This window comes from Rhinolophus sinicus, linkage group LG04, assembly GCF_036562045.2.
Source record: "Rhinolophus sinicus isolate RSC01 linkage group LG04, ASM3656204v1, whole genome shotgun sequence".
Taxonomy (NCBI): Eukaryota; Metazoa; Chordata; class Mammalia; order Chiroptera; family Rhinolophidae; genus Rhinolophus; species Rhinolophus sinicus.
The window spans coordinates 187,679,432-187,689,011 of record NC_133754.1 but is presented as its reverse complement, the minus strand read 5'-3'; the positions used below and the strand labels follow the sequence as shown (position 1 = coordinate 187,689,011).

Sequence of the window (9,580 nt, the reverse complement as noted above, 5' to 3'; positions counted from 1 at the left end):
CTTAGGCTGCTGCAAGAGCCCCGACCCACCTGTTTACAGTGATGCCCTGGCTGCAAGTGCCCCGGCCTGACGTGCTGCTCTGGGGCCCACGGGGCGCCAGGCTGGGGCGGGGAGGCTCCAGCAAGCTGGTCAGCAGGGCCTCAGCAGCCAGCTCCTAGGGGACGTGAGGTGCCCACCCCTTTCAGGTGTGACCTCAGGCACTCAACAAGCACCGGCTCAGCGCAGTGACCTGGCCTGTGGGGACACTACCTGCTACGTGATTGCGCTGGGATCGACGCCAGGCCATCTGAGCCCCCACTGCTCACATAGGTGGTTGTCTTGTCTGCACGGTTAGTTCCATATTCATGCATTTGACAAATATTTATTTAGCTGCACTGTATGCAGGTGCTGCCCTCCTGAGTAAGGAGGACTCAAGCTGCAGAAAACCAGGGCCTCTTGCCCTCGGGTGCACCCCTCTGGGTGGGGAGACAGACCCCAAAGGAGCCAACCGGACCCCATATGGACCTGTCCTGGTCGGTGTCAGTGCTGGCAGGATACGTGCGGGCCCTCTCTGGACGGGTCTGGGACTGGGTCTGGGTCTGTGCGGAGCCCTGAGGGTGTGCGCCCCAGGCAGGAGGCAATCGAGGGGATATGAGAGTGTCGTGGTTGGAGTGTCTGCCCGCAGACCAGTGTGGCTGGCATCATGGGGTCGGGGTATGGCGGGAGCCGAGGTCAGAGAAGGGGATCATGCCCCAAGCCCTCCCCCAGCCCGGCACACTACTCTTGGAAGTCAGGGCCGGAGCCCAGGCCCAAAGCTGTGGGCGCCTAGGGGAGCCTTCGCGGCCGGCTGCCTGGGCTGCTGAGAGGCCCTCAGGGGCCGGGCATAGGGACAGAGCCCTGCTCCCACGTCAGGGCACAACAGCTCACCCGCAGTGGCTTCGGTCTCCCTCTGTGTGTGGCAGGCGATGAGCCCCTGATGTCCCACAGCGAGGTCCTCGTGCTGAGCTGTGGCAGTCCCCAAACTCATGGTGCTCTGGCCTTAACAGGCCTCTCCCTCTGCCTGGGGTGCTCCCTGCGGTCCCATTCGTCCCCTGACAAACTTCTGTCCCTCTTTAGACCTCAGCTGAGACGTGACTCCCAGGCCTTCTGGACACACCTCCACCCCTTCCCAGAGAGGTCACGCAGTGCGGGCCCCGTGCTGTACACCCCGTGTCCTGCCCCGCCCGTCTGTACTCCTGGACCTCCTCGCTGGACGCTGAGCCTGGAGGCCGTGGCCGCTGTCCCGTGAGCTCCCCAGTGCCAGTCCGGCAAGAACGAGCTGATCAACACCAGGCTGTCCTCAGAAGTGAGGAGGGGTATGGGGGGCAGCTCTGTCCCTCAGGACGACGTCCCACGCAGGTGGTAAAAGCTGGCTGCTGTCCCACGCTGGCCCTGCCCTGGATGCTGTCCCCACTCCGTCCCTGGGTGCCTGAAGCTGGAGGGGCTGTGGGAGGTGGCTCCAGGGATCCCTGGCACAGTCCTGGCTCTATACCCCTAATGTGCCCTTGCTCTGGCAGGGGGCTTGCCCACTTCTCCTGCCAGCGATGCTGGGACAGGCCCTGGGGGGAGGGGCTGGCAGGAAGTTGCTCTCAGAGAGAGGGGGGCCTGCCTAGTGACTTTCCCCTCACAGAAGGGGGTGGAAGTTAGGGATGCCTCAAGGGAACAAGAGCCACAGCCCTGGCCCTCACCCTGCCTGCCCCCACTGGTCAGCAGGGCCCTGTCACCAACTGCATGGTTAGACACCTCCCCGTGGATCTGGATTCCCAGTTCTGGTGCTGGGCTTTGGTATGGGAAGGAGGACGTACAAGAAAGTGTGTGCGTGTGTGTGTGTGTGTGTGTGTGTGTGTGTGTCCACACACAGGCTGCTGGGCGGGCACCCACTTCCCCTCCCATCCCATAACTAGGTCATTCCCTGAAATGATGTATTGATGGTGACCTCACACTCTGCTAACAGCACCGATGTCCCTGGAACAATGGCCCAGGCCCAGCATTCCAAAGTATGGCAGCTGGAACAGGCAGAACCTCACCCCAGCCCTTTCCCCAACCCTGGCTTCAGCACCCCTGCGGAGACCCAGCTTAGATGGCCTCTCCAGGAAGGCTGCAGGAGGCCCCTGAGACATCGCTCCCACAGGGCTGTCTGTTCTCTCTTCTGTATCCCCTGGAGTGGAGCCTGGCCGGGAGTGGGTGTGCTGAGTGAACAGAGGAGTGGGGGTGGGGTGGGGGGTGGTGGATGATGGATGGGTGGTGGATGGATGGATGGAAGGATGAGTGAGTGACTATCAGACCCGGTAGTGTCCTCTAGCACGCACAGACCAGTGGGAGAGGGGCACAGTCGCCAGGATTGATGCCCAGTAAACGTGGGGATGCAGGTGAGGATGCTCACCCGGCAGAGTTCAGGAAGCCCCGGCAGAAGCCCAGGCTGAGCTCTGAAAGCGGGTAAGCGGCAGAGTGAAGGAGTGTTCTGGGCAGGGGCACAGCACGGGCACAGAGGGTGAGGAGGGAGTGGCCAGAGCCGGGGCTGCAGTCTGGCCTTCCACCCAGTTCTCCTGTTGACCCAGGAACCCCCGAGGGCACTGGCTGGGTCCTCCTTCACTGGCACAGGCCCTGGCCACGGCAGGGCTGGGGGCTGGGGCTGGAAGAACATCTTGACTCTACACCAGTCCTCAGACGGGAGTGTGGTGTCCAGGCCCTGTCCCATCAGTCACCTTCACCTGAGCCCAGACACCCAGTAGAGAGGTACAGCTCAGTAGGGGGGCAGCTATGCCCGACCAGGATGAAGGCGACTGGCACAGCCCTGGTGCCCTGGCTTCCTCCCAGTGTCCTGCTTCCTGAGGAAGGACACTCACCAGGGTTTGGCCCCAATTCCTGCCTAAAGCCCCAGGGGTTCCCACACCACCCTTTGTTCTAGAAACAGGAGCTGGACACATGGGTGGCAGGATGCTGGGAGATGAAGGGAGTACCCCCTGGTCCCCAAGGACCTCCAAAGGCCCCCAAGCTGACCTGAGCAGCAGGGAAGGGCAGCCGGGAGCCACCCTTCCCCTTCTACCTGGTCCCCTTCTGGCCCTTAGGGGAGCAGGTTCCGCCATCTACCCTCTCAGCGCAGGAAGCCAGGGTGGCCAAGGAGCCCCGAGACTCTGCCAGGGTCCTGTCTGGGGAGCAAGGCCAGCTCCATCCTGGGAACCAGAAGAAGGTTTTACTCCATGTGTGAGAGTGAAACCTCCATCTCTAATTATACCCCTGGATCTCCCCCCACCCCAATCTGCCCACTTCAAAGGCCGCTGGCCCCTAGGCAGGGAGGAAAAGTTTCTGGGTGTCCATGAGCCTCCCCTCCTCCTGCAGGGGGGGTGCAGCACAGAGAGCCCGTGTCTGGGGCCCTCCCCCTTCCGTGGGGGCTGAGGCCTGGGGCCTGGCTCACCAGCTGCCAAGCCATGCTGGCAGACTGGACACTCACCTAGCCTCTCCCTGAGCTCCTCTGGCCGCAGGGGGGGCAGGGACGTTCCAGCCCAGAGAGGAGGGGGTGAGAGCCTGGCCAGCTCCCCACACCCACTCTTGCTGTTTTTCTGCCCCCCACCGACCAGTCCCCCAATGAACAGCCCCTAGAAGCTCTGCTCTGGCGAGGATGTCCCTGGCGTGGCAGCCCCCACCTGCTGTGGCCTTTCTGGGTTTAGTTCCAACCTGAGCTTGTTCCTGGGGCTGCCCTGGGCTGCCCGTCAGCCCAGGCCCGGGCTTCAGGGTCCTCTGGCCACAGACACACAGAACCGGCACTTCCAAGAGCACAGGGCCACCTGGAGCTGGTGGAGTGGGGTATGCTGCCCAAGGCCAGAGCTGCACTGGAGATGGGGTGGAGACAGGTCAGGCCTGGTCACAGGCTCTGGCAGGGTGCCCAGAGGATGCCCAGGTGGGCGGCTGCTCTGGACTGGGTGGAGGCAGGCAGAGCCTGGTTCCCAGGCCAGGGATCAAAGCAGGTGGGACTGGTGGCTAATTATACTGGGAACCAACGAGCACCCAGGGAGGCTTGGTGGGCAGAGCTAGGACCATGACGTCCTCACTCTGGGCCCTGCAGCTTCATGGTTCCCATGGGGCTGGGAGGGAGTAGACTAGAACGCAGAGGTCGGGACAGAGCACACAAGGCTGGGACGCCAAGTACAGCAGGCCTCACAGGGAGACTGTCAGGGTAGGGAGGCCTGCTAGGTAGCATTAATAGAGGTCTAGTGTCCAGAATGAGGGAGGTGATTCTTGTCCATTTTACACTGATTGGGTCTCCCAGGTCAAACCCTGCCTGTGCTCCACTGGCCCAGGAGGCTGTCCCCACCCCCTGCGCTGTCACCCCACCAGCCGCTTCTGAGTTGCTGCACCAGCACCTTCCTGCCCATCTTAGAGTTCATGCTGGCCTTGCCTCGTGTGTGGAGGCATTAGCTGCCTCTAGCTGGTGGCCCCTGAGGCCAGGGACCGGGCTGCCAGAGGAGGTGCATGGTCAGAGTTGGCTAGGTTAAGACAAGTAACCCCTTCCCTCCAGGTCTCCTCCTTAAGAAGGGGAGCGAGGGGCTGGGGGTGGGAGGGCTCCCAGGATCACTCGGGCCTTTGAAGTGGGCCCACTGAGGCAGCTCCTGCCTTACCTGCTCCCCCCCGCCCCCATTACACAGTGAGGCCCCAAACCGGCTGCCTCTTCTTGTGCTCAAATAAAACGCTGAGCATTTGATCTCGATTTCAAAGGGGGCTTTGTCCCAGCCTGTGCCCGCTGGCGTGTGGGCATGGCCGGCTTCTAAGTCACCTGTCCCTCTGCCTGGGCTGGGCAGGGAAGGGAGAGCAGCAGGTGGGGCCTGGCGGCCTGGCCCTCCCCCACCCGCAGAGCGCAGAGTGGCTCCCTACTGCCTCCAGAGTCCTCCTCGGATGGCTGTGCCCTTTCCAGGGCTGACCAGCCCCTTAGCCTCGGTCTCTGGATCTCCTGTCCCTGTCTTTGTCTCTGGGTGTTTCTGTGCCTCTCTCTCCCCCAGTTTCTTTTCCTCTCTCTCTCCCTCAGTCTCTCTCTGGGCACAGGCTGCACTCCCCTGGGAAGACAGAAGCTGCAGGGTCTCCTTGGCCAGGGAAAAATGCCAAATGGGCCAAGGCTCTTCGCTCAGGGGGTGGGGCCTGCCGACAGCTGGGCAGCAGCCTCAGCAAATGGTGTGTGTTGTGGGGGCCTCCCTGCCCCTCCCCCACCCCCAACCCCCACAGGGTTCCTGGGGTGGGGGGGCATAAGGATTTAATAGCCGCAGTTCCTCTTGGGCTGCAGTGGGCAGTCCTTGGTCACTGAGAGTCAGGCCCAGCACCGGGCAAGCCTGGTGGTGTCCATGCTTGGAGTAGGGGATCCCGGGGACAGGTAGGGGTCTCCTTGCCTTGGATAGAGCCCATTTCCAGCCCCATTGTGGGAACCCGGAGGCCTCTGCACAGAGCTAGGCTGGAGGGGCCAGGGGGCCGGAGACTCCCCAGCAGCGGCCTGCCTGCCTGGCCAGCCCTTCCCTGCAGCTGCCCCTCAGTGGCATTCCTGGGAAATGCCTGGGACGCCAGGGGACCCACCCTGCAGGCTTGCCTTGGCCCAGACAGCAGCTGCCCACGTCACCTTCCTCTTTGGGCGATGGCCCCAAATGACCACTGCCTGCCCCTTCTTGGGTCCTTCTTCCTTGTCAAGGGTCTTTCCTTGTGGGGCCGCTTTCCACCAACCACATTGGGGGCTATGGGCCTCCCCATCACGGGATCCCTGAACCATGTGCCAGCCCTGGGCTTTGGGCTGATGGTGTAGGAAGCAGCATCACTGCAGGGCAGCAGCTGTCAAGGAACAATGGGGTGAGCAGGACGCTGTGGCCAGGCCCAGTGCGCTGGGGAGTCTCGGATGTTCGTTCAGCAAATCTCTTCTGAGCAGCTGCTCTGTCAGGCTCCGTGAGGTGTTGGGGGTGCCAAGGGGACCGGGCATTCTGTGTCCACAGAGCTCTGAGTGTGGGGTGGTAGCCACCTCAACAGGCCCGAAATGCACAGGGTGCGGGGGTGACGGAGCTGTGGTTGGTACTGCCAGGCTCGTGCTGCCCCCATGTCGGGGCCCCAGTGGCCCTGGTCTCTGCCTCAGAAGGAATTGATGGCATGTGCAATTCCCTCCCTCCCTCCCTCTCTCCCTGAGATGTTGTTCAGCTGTGAAGCCTCCTCCCCAGGCCTCCCCAGTGGGGTTGCAGACACCCGACCCAGCTGGGCAGCTGAGGGGCAGAGTGCCATGGCAAGCCCGAACCCACCAGATGGCCCAGCTGGCCTGGGGGACTTCACAGCCCTCAGGAGCTTCTGGGGACCCAGAGGCCAGGGTGCCTGGCATGTTTGTCTGGCCATTTGCCACATCCTGGGGACCATCAGGGGTATGGATGGCGATTTCTAGGAAGCAAATGGGCAGGGTGGGGCCACACAAATGGTCACAGCTCAGCCCAGCCCAGCCCAGCCCAGGGAGGCTCCAGGAGGGAGGCCAGCCAGAGCCCCTCCCTGTGAGCACAGGGCCCAGGGACAGGGACAGCCAGGCCTGTGACCCCCATCTCAGTGCCTGCCAGTACCATCCCGGAGCAGAAGTGAGCCAAATGCGGACTTCGGGCCTACACTGTCCAGCACCCAAATTCCTGGCTACCAGAGACCAAGGCCAGGCGTGAACGGGTGGGAAGGGAGGCCCCTGTGAGCCAGAGGGGTTCAGGTCAAAAGAAAGCAGCGTGGGGAGTAGGGTGCTGTGTGCCCCATGAGCGTCCATGGGAGCCCAGTGGGGTGAACCCAGGTGGCTGTGGACCACAGCTGCGTGGCCACTCGTATCTGGCCCAGGTGGCCCAGGAAGCTCTGGGGTCCTCCAGGACCCTCCAGAACCTCACGCCTGAGTATTACTTGGTCCCAGGCGCTCCAGCCTCAGGCCCAGTGGCCTACTCAAAACCTGGGCAGGCTCAGTTATGGAGAGAAGGGCCCAGCACTGGCTGAACTCCTGTCTTACCCAGAGTATGGGGAAAACTGACCATCAAAGAGGCAGAGCCGGCAGCCTGTGCCCAATGCTGGCACTCCACTCGCAGGTGGGCCGTTCCCCCAAGCCCTGGAGGCTCTTGTGAAATAGGAGGGCTGGTAACACCAGCCCTCAGAGGTGTAGAGCGCATGCCCGGGGCTCACACTGACACCTGCTGCCCAGTGTGGCCGCCCCTGTGGCCGCCCCAGTATGGAGGGAAGGGCCTGGATTGCTGGGGGCATTCTGGTGAGCAACTGGAGAAATTGGGCCCCCTCAGACACCGCTGGTGGCATGTGAAATGGGGCAACTACTGGGAGATCAGGTGACAGTTCCTCAAGGGATTAAACACAGAGCTACCACGTCTCCCGGCAACCCCAGCCAGGGGATATATGTACCCAGGAGATGCAAACACACGTTCACACACAGACCTGCACATGCTCACAGCAACCGCCAAAAGGTGGGAAAGACCCCAGAATCTGTCAACAGGCGATGGGTACACAAAACGTGGTCTAGCCACACAGTGGAATATTATTCAGACAGGTAAAGGAGCAGGATGAGCACTGAGGTTGTCGTGTTGAGTGACAGAAGCCAGTCACAAAAGAGATTATGTGGGATTCCACTAAGGAAATGTCCAGAATAGACAAATCCAGAGACAGAAAGTAGCTTAGCGGCTCCTTAAGGCGGGGGCCTGAGGGTGGGGGGAGACAGCCAAAGGGCAGCGAATGTCTCCTGGAGGGGACGGAAAGGTTCTAAAACTGACTGACTGGCAGTGGTTGCCCATATCTGGAAACACACTGAAAAGCGATGGGTTGTACACTTTAGATGGGAAAATCGTATGGCATGAGAATTATCTCAATAACGCTGTTATGACAAAAAAAGAAAAAAGAGAGAGAGAGAGAGAGAGAGAGAGCCGTGCCCAGGGTCCCCAGCCAGGCAGGGGCTGAGCAGGGAGCCAGCTGAGGCTCCTCCCACAGGGAGCAGAAGGCTGTCCCTTCCCTCACCGGCTGTCCCCTGCAGCGGGCCAGGGCAGGGTGGCCGCGGGGGGCCAAATGGGCTTGGGAGGGGGCTGGCCCAGGGCCTAGCTCCAGGTCACTGTGGGTCTCTCTATGTTTGTTCAGGAGGCCAGGCCTGCTCCCGACCTGGCCAGGGGCCTGCTCCCCTCTGGCCCCTCCCACAGCCTCTGTAGAAGGATGTTTTTCCAGGGACCTGCTGGGCAAATGGCATTTGGACTCTGGCCTGGAAGCTTCATGGGGACGGACCCCACATCCCACCCCCTGTTTAAGAGCGGCCTGTTTCCTCTGGACACCCAGACCTGGCCAGAGCCCAGCTCGACCTCTTCTGAGCCCCTCTGAGCAGCGGAATCGCAGGGGCGCCAGCTTCATGGTCCGTCCTGCGCGTCGGCGAAGCCCACGTGAAAGACCTAACTCCCACCCTGAGTGTGAGTGTTTTTGTCATTAAGAGGGCCTGGGGGGGGGCTCAGGCAGGACCTGGGGACCACATTTGGGGCCCAAACCCAGGCCCAAGAAGGGCCAGTGCGCTGGGCTGGGGAGGTCCAGGCCAGCTTGGCCTCAGCATGGTCGCTCGGGGACTCCAGCTCAGTGGCCCAGAGGCGGGAGGGGTCCCAGCGAGGTACCTCATACCTCCCTTGTCCCCACTTCTCCTCCCCCAGACCCCGGCCTCTAATCACAACCATACTTCCCGCAGCTGGTCCCCACACGCCAACTCTGCACCATCCGGATCTGGTGGGGGTGGGGGGAAAGCTTTCCCAGAAACGGGTCTGTGAGTCACCAGCCAGCCCAGGAAGTGGCGCCTCCTGTCCAGCCCCGCCAGCTGACCACTGGGCCTCAGTGTGGACCACAGAGCGAGAGGCCATTCATGCATGACCCAGAGCTGACTGAGCGCCTATGGACCCGGTCCTCACAGATTGCCCAGAGAGGTGGGCGAGACGCCTGGTCAGCAGCCAACACCACGACCCCTCGTTGGACTTGGGGAGTGCCCAGCACTCAGGGAGGAGGGGGCTTCGGTGGGCCTAGGACGAAACAACGGAGGAAGAACTCCTCAGAAGGGACCGTGTACGGGAGCCCTGAGGTCACTGCTGCAGCCACAGCTCAGTGGGAGGGGCCAGGGTCAGAGGTCTCGGAGGCCACAGCACCAAGAACAGGGTCTTCCCACGTGCTGTCAAGGGTATTTCCTAAGAAGTCAAGACGAGGCCAGGGAAGAGAAGCTGTGGTCCCCTAATCAACCCAGCCGGCCCCGACTACAACTTTGGACATGCGTGCCGAAGGGACCAGAGAGGGGAAGAGGTGGCCCAAGGCCACACAGCAATGTAGAGGCAGGCTCCATAAATTGAAATCCTCTTCCATGAGTTTCCAGACCCTTCTCCCACCCGCGTGCTGGAAACTTCCAGGGAGCAGAAAATGGCAAACGCGGGTCCTCTCAGGAGGGACAAGCAGGAAAACCCAGGTCCTAAGAATGCACCCAGGTCCTGAATAAATGAAGCTTCTCAGCCTGCAGGGGCCTGGCCCAGGCATGGACCAGCGCCCTGAGCGTGCCGGTGACACTGGGCCTGCA

General features: G+C 62.0%; 1 long non-coding RNA gene across 1 annotated transcript; it reads left to right on the top strand.

Moving 5' to 3' along the window:
• Positions 1-7,815: 7,815 nt before the first annotated feature.
• LOC141571379 (uncharacterized) lies at positions 7,816-9,369 on the top strand. The gene is made up of 2 exons (XR_012496131.1): positions 7,816-8,447; positions 8,714-9,369. It is a non-coding gene; the product is annotated as an uncharacterized LOC141571379 (long non-coding RNA).
• The last annotated feature ends 211 nt before the right edge of the window (positions 9,370-9,580 follow it).